General features: G+C 38.9%; 1 protein-coding gene across 1 annotated transcript in view; it reads right to left on the bottom strand.

Annotated features, from left to right (window-relative positions):
* LOC308077378 (uncharacterized protein) overlaps positions 1 to 12,716 on the bottom strand; it is an 833,561-nt gene that overhangs the window by 722,804 nt on the left and 98,041 nt on the right. Inside the window, exons 6-7 of the mRNA XM_080418049.1 lie at positions 4,441 to 4,460; positions 2,303 to 2,335 (exon numbers count right to left, since the gene is read on the bottom strand). The gene's annotated coding sequence lies outside the window, so the exon portion shown is untranslated. The remainder of the gene's footprint in view (positions 1 to 2,302; positions 2,336 to 4,440; positions 4,461 to 12,716) is intronic.

The following is a 12,716-nucleotide window of genomic DNA, read 5'->3' as shown; positions in this document are numbered from 1 at the left end:
GTACAATGTACATCTACTATTTTCAGAAAATTTGAGTACTATTACTATGGTAATCAAAGTATGTTTTGATGCTAAAATGTTTATTTCAAGCTCCAAAACTCACAACCCACCCCGCCCCCCCCCCCCCCCCCCCCCCGAAAACACACACACACACACACACACCATACTTCACACCACCCCCCTCTGTCATACTGTAACTATTCGGGAAAGGGTAGAGTGGCCGGTAGAGCGGCTGGATGGCAACTGCAAGGTTCACAGTTTGATCTTGGGCTCCACCAGAATTAGTGTGGAATTGTGTTTGAGCAAAATGCTGAACCCCTAATTTCTCCCGATAAGCAGGTGGCTGGCATGGTTTCCTCTGCCATAGGTGTATGAATGTGTGTGTAAATGTTATGGCAATAATTGAGTACATTTCAAGCTCCAATTTAACTCTAATGGTGTGTCTTGCTCGCCATGACCCACACACACACACAATAAAGTGTGCAAAGTAAGTGAAAATAATAGGAGTTGGCATTTAAAAAGGAAAGAAAATGTGTTTCAATTAAGCTAATAATCTGGGGACCAACAAAATAATTTGGGGACCCCTTTGGGAATCTTGATAACCCCATGCATGTAATGCGCCGATCTCTGTGAGGACGGCGGTCACAGAGATTATTCCATGATTTTTCAAAGGTACAGTAAAATCAGTTTCTGATGGCAGCACTGGCACACTATTACACCATTGATATGGCAGTCAAAATGTTAAGCTATATAGAGTATATATATTGGCAATGCCTCATTAAAAACCGACAATGGATTGACCCATTGATAATTAGATCTAAAACGCTTTGATTTGCACATGTGTCATGTTATGTTAAACAAACCTTGCAGTAGTGCAGTCTGGGATGGTCCCCTCAGTCCAAAGCTGTGTTGGCAAGATCAGGTCCGGTGTAAAGCCACGCCGCAGCTGAAAATGTCAATTAAAAATAATGTATTTTAGACAAAAAGTTATAAAAGTAAATGCATAAAGTGACAATAGCAGATCTACAAGCTCAAAGGTGATCTACAAGCTGACAAGTGGGCTTGTAGATCAACTATTTAAAATAAGGCTACAAGTTTACAGTGAGCTTGTAGATCTGCTATTTTCAAATATATATAATGCCTTGTTATCACATGGCAACAGATATCGGCCAATTTGGAAGATAATTGGAAAATAGCAATCTACAAGCTCACAACAAGTTGCATTGTGAACTTTTAGATCTGCCATTTTCAAACTGCCAAAGTTTAAATAGGGCTGAAGTGGTTAATGTAGCCTATGTTTTTTAAAGTTAAACAATAATCAAAATCTACAAAGTAACAAAAGTTTTCAAGACCCCAAGACAATTAGGCACACACAAGTGAGCATGTTTGTTTTTCAGGTACTTATTAAAGCATACTTTCAAATGGAAACGAATATACTAAATAATACATTGCATCCATGACGTGAAAACACAGCAACTATACCAGTTAACTACACCACTGTACCAGTATGCCAACAGTCTCACTTAAGTTGGGGTGCCACTGCTAGTATACTCCTTCTGGGTGAACACAGTAACTGCCTTTAACCCAAAATTATGTTTTTGAGAGACCAATTTCATCCAATCAGGAGAGAGGACTCATACAGGACACAGCCTATCTAATCAAGTTATTGATTATGATTGGATGAAATTGCCAACCCATCCTTTATTTTCTGTTTAAAAAGGGACCTGCAGAGACAAGGTGTTCCCTGTTACTAAACAAACAAAAAGCAATGATGGCTATCAGCATATAACTTTCTATAAACTGGACAATAGCAAAGAAACAGTGCCAAAATCTACAAAGTAACTAAAGTTTTCAAATAATTGTTGTGGATTACAAGTACAATATCTATGCCATTTGCCAACATACCAAATCAGCAATGCAACACTGTACAGTACTCACACGGCAAATTTACACAGATAAACAGACACAGTCTGAGCACAAGGGCGTGAGCATGTCAATATAGGGACAATAGCAGATCTAAAAGCTCAGAAAATTGGTAATTTATTCAACCCCGGCTAACCACACCTCTAATTAGCCCTATTATCACCTTTCAGTCAACTGACAACTCTATAGAAACTTGAAGCAACACATACTTGTCACCTGGACCAGTGGTTCTCAAAGTATTGTAATGTCAAAGACCTTCCATTTTTTAGCCTATGCAGATTAGACCACAGACCCCCATAACCTAGTATTTGACACCAGACAATGTCAATAAGCCAACATTAGATAGTTACATCTAAAATAGGATGAGGATGTTACACACCTTGCAGTAGGTCTGGGATAGTGTGTCTGTCACCTGGGTCCGTAGCCAGAGCTGTAAAAAAAGAAATACAATATTTTAGACACGAAGTTATGAAAGTACATGCATATCATTAGATAATAGCAGATCTATAAGCTCACAATTGATCTACAAGCTGACAACTGGGCTTGTAGATCGGCTATTTAAAATAAGGCTACAAGTTTACAGTGAGCTTGTAGATCTGCTATTTTCAAATATGTATAATGCCTTGTTATCCCATGGCTACAGATATCTGCAAAATTTGGGAGATAATTGGAAAATAGCAATCTACACCGCTCACAACAAGTCACATTGTGAGCTTGTAGATCTGCTATTTTCAAATGTACAAGCTCACAACGCGTCACATTGTGAGCTTGTAGATCTGCCATTTTCAAACAGCCAAAGTTTAAATAGGGCTGAAGTGGTTAATGTAGCCTATGTTTTTTAAAGTTAAACAATAATCAAAATCTACAAAGTAACTAAAGTTTTCAAGACCCCAAGACAATTAGGCACACACAAGTGAGCATGTTTGTTTTTCAGGTACTTATGAAAGCATACTTTCAAATGGAAACGAATATACTAAATAATACATTGCATCCATGACGTGAAAACACAGCAACTATACCAATAAACTACACCACTGTACCAGTATGTCAACAGTCTTACTTAAGTAGGGGTGCCACTGCTATTATACTCCTTCTGGGTGAACACAGTAACTGCCTTTAACCCAAAATTGTGTTTTTGAGAGACCAATTTCATCCAATCAGGGGAGAGAACTCATACAGGACACAGCCTATCTAATCAAGTTATTGATTATGATTGGATGAAATTGTCAACCCACCCTTTATTTTCTGTTTAAAAGGGACCTGCAGAGACAGGGTGTTCCCTGTTACTAAACAAACAAAAAGCAATGATGGCTATCAGCATATAGCTTTCTATAAAATGGACAATAGCAAATAAACAGTGCCAACACAGATCTTGAAATTTGAAACAGACAAGTCATATTAAGCTGAAACATTGGCCACATATGGATAAGACAGACATAGATGAAACACAATCAAGGCCTGTTAATGGAAACCAACAACGGGTAATTAATTCAACCCCTAATCACCCCTATTATCACCTTTCAGTCAGCTGACAACTCTATAGAAGCTTGAAGCAACACATACTTGTCACCTGGACCAGTGGTTCTCAAAGTATTGTAATGTGAAAGACCTTCCATTTTTAGCCAATGCATTAGACCACTGACCCCCATAACCTAGTATCTCTGTGTATTTAGATGTAACCAAATGGACCCTTACGAGTCCATTTATATTGTATCCAAGGGTTGCATTTATACACTCTAGGAGATAAAGACCTCAGGGTCCATTTGGTTATTTTGAGAACATAATCACATCATCATCATGCATAGCAGACCTAAAAGCTGACAAGTGAGCTTGTAGATCGGCTATTTTCAAATATGTATAATGCCTTGTTATCACATGGCTACAGATGTCTGACAATTTGGGAGATCATTGGAAAATAGCAGATCTACAAGCTCACAACACGATGCATTGTGAGCTTGTAGATCTGCAATGTTCAAATAGCCAAAGTTTAAATAGGATGGAAGTGGTTAATGTAGCCTATGTTTTTTAAACAATAATCAAAATCTACAAAGTAACTAAAGTTTTCAAATAGTTGTAGTGGATTACAAGTACAATAATTGTCTATCTATGCCATTTGCCGACATACCAAATCAGCAATGCAACACTGTACAGTACTCACACAGCAAATTTACACAGATAAACAGACACAGTCTGAGCACAAGGGCGTGAGCATGTCAATATAGGGACAATAGCAGATCTAAAAGCTCAGAAAATGGGTAATTTATTCAACCCCGGCTAACCACACCTCTAATTAGCCCTATTATCACCTTTCAGTCAGCTGACAACTCTATAGAAACTTGAAGCAACACATACTTGTCACCTGGACCAGTGGTTCTCAAAGTATTGTAATGTCAAAGACCTTCCATTTTTTAGCCAATGTGTTAGACCACAGCCTAGTATTTGACCCCAAGACAATGTCTAAAATAGGATGAGGATGTTACACACCTTGCAGTAGGTCTGGGGTGGTGTGTCTGTCACCTGGGTCCACACAGCCAGAGCTGTAAAAAAGGGGATACAATATTTTAGACACAAAGTTATGAAAGTACATGCATATCAATAGACAATAGCAGATCTACAAGCTCACAAGTGATATACAAGCTATCAAGTGAGCTTGTAGATTGGCTATTTAAAATAAACCTACATGTTTACAGTGAGCTTGTAGATCTGCTATTTTCAATTTGGGAGATAACTGTAAAATAGCAGATCTAGAAGCTCACAAAGTGTCGCATTGTGAGCTTGTAGATCTGCTATTTTCAAATCTAAAATCTCACAACACGTTGCATTGTAAGCTTGTACATCGGCAAGTTTACAGTGAGCTTGTAGATCTGCTATTTTCAAATATGTATAATGCCTTGTTATCACATATAGAGATAATTGTTAAATGCCAGATCTACAAGCTCACAACGTGTAGCATTGTGAGCTTGTAGATCTGCCATTTTCAAATAGCTAAAGTGTAAGTAGGGCTTAAGTGGTTAATGTAGCCAATGTTTTTTAAATAATAATAAAAATCTACAGAGTAACTTAAGTTTTCAAATAATTGTAGTGGATCAAAAGTTCAATATTTGCCTCTGAAATGTAGTGGATACAATAGTGGATATAGTACAAGTACAATTTGTCTATCTATGCCTGCCAATTGTCTGTGTCGAGACAGACACAAACACAGCTCCAAGGAGCTGTGAGTGACGTCACTGCCATGCGGAAGTAGTAAGCAGACGTTTATAGCCGTTAGCATCGGTTAGCCTAGCTGACCAATCCTTGTTGTTTTTAACCCAGTATCAGAGAAACTGTCGCTGCTTAAAGTTAGCTTGAAGATTTTAGCAGATCTACAAGCTCAATGTTAACAGACAAAATATATACAAAGGCAATGTTGATCAAAAGCTGCATTCTGCGTTATATAATGAATTGTTATGGACAGATCGATGACATGATTTTGCGAAAACAAAGTAACCAGGTCCTGGAACCTGAAACAAACTTAACCTGGCGATTGCACGTAATTCATTTAAGGCCCGTACATGTACATAAACGTTCAAATTTCTAATATAAAGTTCTTACCTCATGGCCAAGGATGTGCCAATTCTGTTCGGGCCCTCAGAAATAAGCGTATCTTCAGTATTGTTCTATAAAAAGCATTTTAATCCGATCGGTGGCCATTTTCTCAGCATGTCCGCCCTATGCTTTCAACTGCGCGATCCCATCGGTTAGTAGGTGTACTGCACTCTGATAGAGTGTGCTAATTATGAGAAAATGGCCACCGATCGGTTTAAAATGTTTTTTTATTGAACAATATGGAAGATACGGCTACTTCTGAGGGCCCATACATAATTATAACATCCGTGGCCATGGGGTAAAATCTTTGTTTGAAATGTGAACGTTGAAGTAGATGTACGGAACAAAACGGGGAAAAGTGCAAACACCAGGTTGCAGTTAGCTTGGAAAGTTAGCATTTCAGCTAAGGAACGGATATACTATATAATATAACAATTATATTATTACTCACCTCACACAAAAGACGACGAAATGACACTCCTCCGAAGAAAATATGTAGATCAGTGATAAGATATAATCGTAAATGAAGTTAAATAGTTTGCAATTCCTCTCGATGTCTCCAACCGGCAAAAACGAAGTTCTGAGAAGAAGGAGGGGCAAAGAGGGCGGCTTGCCTCAACATGTAGTCAGAGTGTAGACAGGGTTGCCAGGTTTTGCGACAGAAACAAGCAACCAGCTCTATGAAAACAAGCCCAAAAGAAGCGAGCCCTTCAACCTTTAAAAACTAGGCTATTTAAAAAAAGCCGATCAACAAGCTCACAAGTCCTTGCGATAAGAAACTGCACTTTAAGAAACAATGCCAAAAAGTCACAACCACAAATATTTACAAGCAACTTGAGAGAAAAAGTAGCCGTAATTCGCTTATAATAAGCGGACATGGCAACGTTAAGCGTGTCGTTACATCATCTGACATCATGATAGAACAGCGGCATAAAACTAAAAGTAAAGTAAAAGTTAAAAAAAAAAGAAGTTAGACTAATGAAAATAAAAATAAAGACTAAAAGGAGTTAATGAGAAGAAAAATATGTCTATCTAACCTCTGAAAATGATCCTTACATTAATCTTAAAAAATGAATTTTACTGAAATATTTCTATGTAGTTATTTAGTTTTTTTATAACCAAAAAGTAAAATAACGAAACAACAGCAATAATAATAATAATAATAATAATAATAATAATAATAATAAGGGTAATAATAATAATAATAATAATAATTCAAAATAATAATTATTATAATAAACCACAAAAGGCAGGTAGATTCCTCCCAGGGAGTTAATGAGAAGAAAAATATTTTCTAACCTCTGAAAATGATCCTTACATTAATCTTAAAAAAGAAATTTTACTGAAATATTTCTATGCAGTTATTTTGTTTTTTATAACTAAAAAGTAAAATAACGAAACAACAACAGCAATAATAATAATAATAATAATAATAATAATAATGATAATAATAATAATATTAATAATGATAATTAAAAATACTTATTATTATAATAAACCACAAAAGGCAGGTAGATTCCTCCCAGGAAATGTCAAATGTTTCCTAAACAAAACAAAAAAACATTTAATTAAAAATAAATATCAATTAAATAATAAAAGTCATTGAATTATAAAATACAAATTATTTATTTGTCCAAATCAAGTCACAGGCATTTAGATTTTTTGTAGGGCCCTCCCACTAATTGTGCATGTTCATGTCATCAGAGATCATGTGTAACCTAATGGAGTGGATTGGTCCAAAAATAACAATGTTTTTGCATCAAACAGTTACATTTTGTGCATTTGTGGCGCCCCCTATGGATCAAAGAGGAAATGCTTTTGGAGTTTCGTTGAGTAAACCACCCTCGACATGTGATTCAAATTTGGGATTGACTGGACGTTTCGTTCGTGATTTGTGGTCTTTTTTGTAAAACGGGCCCCTTCCGCTAACTTTGGAAGCCATTTACGAACGAACGGTATGGACTATCAAAATTCTGTTTCGGTCCAGATTATCGCATGGGTCCAGAAATCATGTGTACCAATTTTTGTGAAATTTGGACAAAATATATGGGAGGAGGAGCTAAAAGTGTGTTTTGAAGAAAATTCAAAATGGCGGAAAATCTATCCTGACGCAAATGGGCGTGGCCTATATGGGGAGTTGCGTCATGACCCAAGGAATCTAGGGGAAAATATTTTTTTATTTTACGACCTACGGTTCAAGAGTTATAGGCCAAAACGTAAAGGGGGCTGTTATAGCGCCACCATGTGGCCGATTAGTGTAATTATTTTTTCAATAATTTTGGACTAAATTATAAACCTCACCTCCAAATGTGGTAACTCTAGCTCTTACGGTTTCTGAGAAAAAAATACTTGAATTTGAGTTTTCTCACTTTTTCATTGAAGCGGATGGGGAAATTTAATGCACTAATAAATCAATATCAATTAAACTATTTAACCAATCTCTTAGCAAAATACAAGCGCACGATTCCCAGTCAAGACGGTCATTTTGACATATGGCACGACATTGGGGGATAAAAACTGTGGGAGGAGAGACGGTCTAAACTATTGTTTATCTATAATAATAAAAAGAAAAATGTAATGCACTAATAAATCAATATCAATAAAACTATGCAACCAATCTCTTAGCCTTATACAAGCACACGATTCCCGGTGAGGCCGGTCATTTTGACATATGGCACTAAATTGGGAAAAATAAACTGTGGGAGGAGAGACGATCTAAACTATTGTTTATCTACAATAATAATAATAACTAGAAACAAATTTCCTACGAAAATTTAAGTGTGCCTGCGTTGGCTGAGGAGTTGGCTGAGGGGCTTTGTTGCCGTGGTAGCGAAAAAAAGTAATAGCCTGGTCGGCCCGGTCGTTGCGCACGTTTTGATGTATACATTGGCAGGGGCGTGTCAACCGTGTGGGAGGAGTAGCATTTTGATCCCCCCGGGCGGCCAAAAAAGTCAATAAAAAACCAGCAAAATAATGATTATAAAATCAATAAAAAATAAACCAAAACTCGGAAAAGGAAAATAAAAAAAACAAAAAATTGAAATAAAAGAGGAGCATCTAAGGAAATGTTTGAAAAAAATCTAATAATTTATTTTAATATATAAACAATTACTCAAATGGTTTCAAGTGCTTGTTTCACCCACTTCTGAAGGTCTGACGCAAAAAATTACCATTATACATTTGTTTGCAGACGCCTATTTAGGGGGGGTAGGCGAAGTTTTGGAGCATTTCGGGCACTTTTCAAAACCGGAAGTGATAAATCCACTTCCTGTTGTGACGCATGTGTTCGCAGACCCCCATTTAGGGGGGGTAGGCGAAGTTTCGGAGCATTTTGGGCACTTTTCAAACTGGAAGTGAAGAGGTCCAAGTCCCGGTTGGACCATTGAGCTGCATACCCCTCAGAGAGTATTTTGGTGTAAAATAAAAAAATCCAAAAAAAAAAAATTGGGAAAAAAAAAGTGAAAAAAAAAGTTCGGAAAAAAAAAAGTTCGGAAAAAAAAAGTTTGGGAAAAAAAAATGTTGAAAAAAAAAAATATGGTCCACCCAAAAATATGTCCACCCATCAACCTGCACTCTTAACCGGATGTGTAACGGTTAACATGGGTTTGAATGGGGGACTGTAAGGGGGCGTGGCTACGTGGTTGGGGGCGTGGCTACGTGGTTTGGGGTCCCCGGACACCCAACCCCCAAACATGTCCACCCATCAACCTGCACTCTTAACCGGATCTGTAACCGTTAACATGGGTTTGAATGGGGCACTGTAAGGGGGCGTGGCTACGTGGGTGGGGGCGTGGCTACGTGGGTGGGGGCGTGGCTATGTGGTTGGGGGTCCCCGGACCCCCAACAGCCAAACTCATTGATAACCAGTTGGCCATGTGGCCGATGAGAGGAGAAGAGATCCTGGTCCATTTCAATGTAAAAGGTTCATTACATCATCATCCTAGATGAGGATGATGATGATGAAGGGTAGGTTTATAGAAAAAGTCTGAATTTTGGACTGAAAAGGGGGCGTGGCTACGTTGTTTCGCCTATAACGTCGCCGTGGTAACGCGAAACGGTGAGAAAAGTAATGCGGTAAGTGGGACGGTCGTCCCGCACGTTTTGATGTATACATTGACACTAACGAGTAAACCGTGTGGGAGGAGTAGCGTTTTGCGCGGTACGTGCGGCCAAAAGGGGCGGGGTTTAGCAGTTTTTGGCTAATAACGTCGCCATGGTAACGCGTATCGGAAATTCACTTCCGAGCACACGATTCCCGACCTGGCCGCACGTTTTGATGTATTTATTGTTGCGGTAGTGTAAACCGTGCGGCCCGTACGGACGGACGAACTTTTGTTGCGATAAATTTTCCTATTAATAAATATGGCGGAATGCAACAAGTGTGCCACTGCCATTGCATGGCAGGCACACTTAACTAGACGCGTCGCAATTCAGGGCAATTGCAAAGTGTGGTTGCGCCGACGCGATTCGCGGGTCGGTGCCGCCGGGACCCGAGTAATACGCTGGGAGGAATACCGTCGGAGGCTGCGGCAATTACATTGTCACGTCACTCCTGAGATCACTTGCTTTTCATTTTGAGAGGATTGATCCCCCAAAAATCATGTTTTTTCATAAAACGGTTACGTTTTGGGCATTTGTGGCGCCCTCTATGGGTCAAAGTGGAAATTATTTTGGGGATTCGTTGAGTAAACCACCCTCGACATGTGATTCAAATTTGGGATTGACCGGACGTTTCGTTCGTGATTTGTAGCATTTTTGGTAAAACGGGCCCCTCCCACTAACTTTGGAAGCCATTTACGGACGAACGGTAAGGACTATCAAAATACCGTTTGGATATGTTTATCGCATGGGCCCAGAGATCATGTGTACCGATTTTTGTTAAATTTGGACAAAATATATGGGAGGAGGAGCTAAAAGTGTGTTTTGAAGAAAATTCAAAATGGCGGAAAATCTATCCTGACGCAAATGGGCGTGGCCTATATGGGGAGATGCGTCATGACCCAAGGAATCTAGGGAAAAAGAAATTTTGATTTTACGACCTACGGTTCAAGAGTTATAGGCCAAAACGTAAAGGGGGCTGTTATAGCGCCACCATGTGGCCGATTAGTGTAATTATTATATCAATAATTTCGGACTAAATTAGGAACCTCCCCTCCAAATCTGGTAACTCTAGCTCTTACGGTTTCTGAGAAAATAATACTTGAATTTGAGTTTTTGCACTTTTCCATTAAAGTGGATGGGGAAATTTAATGCACTAATAAATCAATATCAATAAAACTATGCAACCAATCTCTTAGCCTTATACAAGCACACGATTCCCGGTGAGGCCGGTCATTTTGACATATGGCACTAAATTGGGAAAAATAAACTGTGGGAGGAGAGACGATCTAAACTATTGTTTATCTATAATAATAATAAGAACTAGACGCGTCGCAATTCAGGGCAATTGCAAAGTGTGGTTGCGCCGACGCCGGTCGTGGGCTGCGGCCGCCGGGACTCGAGGAATACGCTGGGAGGAATACTGTCGGAGGCTGCGCCAATTACATTGTCACGTCTCTCATGAGATCACTTGCGTTTCATTTTGAGAGGATCGATCCACCCCGAAATAATGTTTTTGCATTAAACGGTTACGTTTTGCGCATTTGTGGCGCACCCCTATGGATCAAAGTGGAAATGCTTTTGGGGATCCGTTGAGTAAACCACCCTTGACATGTGATTCAAATTTGGGATTGACTGGAGGTTTCGTTTGTGATTTTTGGCCTTTTTTGTAAAACGGGCCCCTCCCGCTAACTTTGGAAGCCATTTAAGGACGAACCGTAAGGACTATCAAAATTCAGCTTTGAGACGTTTATCGCATGGGTCCAGAGATCATGTGTACCGATCTTTGTGAAATTTGGACAAAATATGTGGGAGGAGGAGCTAAAAGTGTGTTTTGAAGAAAATTCAAAATGGCGGAACATTTATCCAGACGGAAATTGTTGTGGCGTACATGGGGAGTTGCGTCATGACCCAAGGAATCTAGGGAAAAATAAATTTTGATTTTACGACCTACGGTTCAAGAGTTATAAGCCAAAAGGTAAAGTGGGCTGTTATAGCGCCACCATGTGGCCGACTGGTGTGATTTTTTCTTAAATAATTTTGCAATAAACTATTAACCTCCCCTCCAAGTCATGTAACTGTAGCCCTTATGGTTTCCGAGAAAAAAATACTTGAATGGGAGTTTATGCAATTCCCATTAAAGTGGATGGGGAAATTTAATGAACTAATAAATCAATATCAAAAAATCTATCCAGACGCAAATGGGCGTGGCCTATATGGGGAGTTGCGTCATGACCCAAGGAATCTAGGGAAAAAGAAATTTTGATTTTACGACCTACGGTTCAAGAGTTATAGGCCAAAAGGTAAAGTGGGCTGTTATAGCGCCACCATGTGGCCGACTGGTGTGATTTTTTTTTAAAATAATTTTGCAATAATCTATTAACCTCCCCTCCAAGTCATGTAACTGTAGCCCTTATGGTTACCGAGAAAAAAATACTTGAATGGGAGTTTTTGCAATTCCCATTAAAGTGGATGGGGAAATTTAATGCACTAATAAATCAATATAAAAAAATCTATCCAGACGCAAATGGGCGGCCTATATGGGGAGATGCGTCGTGACCCAAGTAATCCAGGTGAAAAGAAATTTTGATTTTACGACCTACGGTTCAAGAGTTATAGGCCAAAACGTAAAGGGGGCGGTTATAGCGCCACCATGTGGCCGATTGGTGTAATTATTTTTTCAATAATTTTGGACTAAATTATGAACCTCCCCTCCAAATCTGGTAACTCTAGCTCCTACGATTTCAGAGAAAAAAATACTTGAATTTGAGTTTTTTCACTTTTTCATTAAAGCGGATGGGGAAATTTAATGCACTAATAAATCAATATCAATTAAACTATTTAACCAATCTCTTAGCAAAATACAAGCGCACGATTCCAGGTCAAGACGGTCATTTTGAGATATGGCACAACATTGGGGGATAAAAACTGTGGGAGGAGAGGCGGTCTAAAGTATTGTTTATCTAGATGGACCCTGAAATAAAGTATCCCTAGAACTATAGTCTGGTTGCCCTGTTAGGGCAACCACACTAACTAGACGGGTCGCAATTCTGGGCAATTGCAGAGTGTGGTTGCTCCGACATCAGTCGCGTGTTGCGGGTTTTGGGGTC

Source organism: Gymnoscopelus braueri, assembly GCF_963280865.1.
Source record: "Gymnoscopelus braueri genome assembly, chromosome: 21".
Taxonomy (NCBI): domain Eukaryota; kingdom Metazoa; phylum Chordata; class Actinopteri; order Myctophiformes; family Myctophidae; genus Gymnoscopelus; species Gymnoscopelus braueri.
Note: the sequence above shows the minus strand (reverse complement) of the source record. Positions and strands in the feature narration are given on the sequence as shown.